Genomic DNA, 2,080 nt, shown 5'->3' with positions numbered 1-2,080 from the left:
AATTGCTCTCATAATATTCAGGCCAGTTGAGGGGTTCAGTGCTAAAGCGGCAGCAAAATCCAAAGTTGAGTTCTGTGTTTTTTTAAGGGTTTATGGTCTACTAGCTCATAGCAAGGTGGTCCAACCAACCCACCATTAATGTCACAATGCGACTTTGAAGTTTGGCCCGTAATGGTTTTGGCATGAAAATTTAGTGTCAAACTGGACCAAGCCACAGGAATCACTGACCATTATATCACAAGTGCATGAAGTTGCACGTGTTTGCGATTCAAGATGGCGGACAGCGTGACCTCAAGCCCCGTGAAAACTCAACTCGTAGGTACAGTAAGGTAAAATGAAAATTTAATTAACCACCACCAAGCGTCTATTTCTACCCCATGGTCCTCAAAAAGTATATCTAGTTCCTTATGATGACCCATGTAAACTCTTTCATTCTGTTTAACAAGACAATCAGTTCCTCAAAAAGTAGAAAATGTGGTGTGGCCGGCTTTGGCACTCAGCAAAAGGAAAGCCAACATTTAAAACTTAAATAAGTCATCACAAAGTAGCTGCTTCTATCTCTGGACAGTGTTGAAACACCTTTGGATGCATATAATGACCTCCTCCAACAACCAGGACTTTTTTGGGGTTTTTTAGCAACACAAATTTTGACCCCAGTTTTCTCTAGCATGAGTAAATGTACTTTGGCCCACTTTGGTACGAACCCCCTCAATTAGGCACATCAATTTGAAAATGAATGAATTTACATAATAACTGAAGGGGACTGTTCTTATCTTACTTTTCATCTGCTTGGGTACAAAACGTTTTTCAGTTTTTAGTCAATTTATTGACACCACATTTACACTGACGGCATGATTCCTTCTCACCAGGAGTCGTGCTGCTGCTCTTCTGCAGATCACTGTGTGGTAATATTCAGCCCAGTCAGTCACCTGGTGGACAGTATTCAGCACGTTGCTTATGTAAACTGTTCCCAACTGATCTGAGCAAAGGTTTTCAGATCCTCACTCTGTCCCTCTGTTTCCACTGTCTGTGATGTACTTGGAATTGAGTGAGGGGCTTTGGAGCGCGACTCCACTTTACTACACCACTTCCTCCAGTTCTACAGAGGCCATAAATGTAAAGGGGTTCTCTCACACCTTTCCATCCCGTATCATTCAGCAGCCTCTTCCTTTTTATTTTGGAGGGCGTAGAGAAGGAGACAGAGAGTGTTAAAAAGCGGCTGCATACAGAATATAACCTCCCCCTCCACCACCACCACCAGACCGGCCTTCAGGCTCTGCTGACCCTCCAACAGACTCACAACAACAACAACAACAAGCTGCCTCATATCTCCAAGTTAGGATTCATTCAGTGATCATGCCTGTTTGGTAAGTCGGAGATGAGTCGGCTGTAGCTGCAGCAACAAAACAGTCTCTTGGCTCGAGCCTCGGCTGTGTGTTTGTCAGGTGTTGCCGGGGCGAGAATGATTAAAGCACAAAACAACACACAACATCCTCACAGCGTGACTGACAGGCGAAGGCTGAGGGAAAAGGAGGAGCATCTCCGTCCCACACGGTGAGCGAACGTCTGCTCGGAGATATGAAGTTTGCTTGAAAAAGCCACCTGAGGTTTCCCACAGCTTTTCTCTCCACACAAACACACACACACACACACACAGACACACACACACACAAACACACACACACATGCTGCTGCTGCCGTCGTCCAGTGCGCTGAGGGTTAACCGATGCAGGCTTTGCTCTGGCATCAGCACACACTCACCTAGGTGAGAAATATTGCAGAGGTCTGGTGCTTCACAAAGAGACAGTTATAACGATGCATATTTTCCAGAGAACTTCGCTGGCCTAAATAAGTAAACACAGGGAGGCGGATGAGTCAGCCCTGGGAAGAAAAAACACACACACACTCTCTCTCTCAGACAAACACACTCACAAAGTCATTTTTTTCATGAGCTATGACATAAGTTGGTTACTGGACAAAATAACACAGCAACAAAAGACACAGTTTTACTGATATTGACGAACAACAAGAGGCCTAACGAGATTGTTAACAGTTCGTCTGATGAGAAGATATCACGTTA

This window comes from Stegastes partitus, unplaced genomic scaffold (assembly GCF_000690725.1).
Source record: "Stegastes partitus isolate 25-593 unplaced genomic scaffold, Stegastes_partitus-1.0.2 Scaffold1213, whole genome shotgun sequence".
Classification (NCBI taxonomy): Eukaryota; Metazoa; Chordata; class Actinopteri; family Pomacentridae; genus Stegastes; species Stegastes partitus.
Note: the sequence above shows the minus strand (reverse complement) of the source record.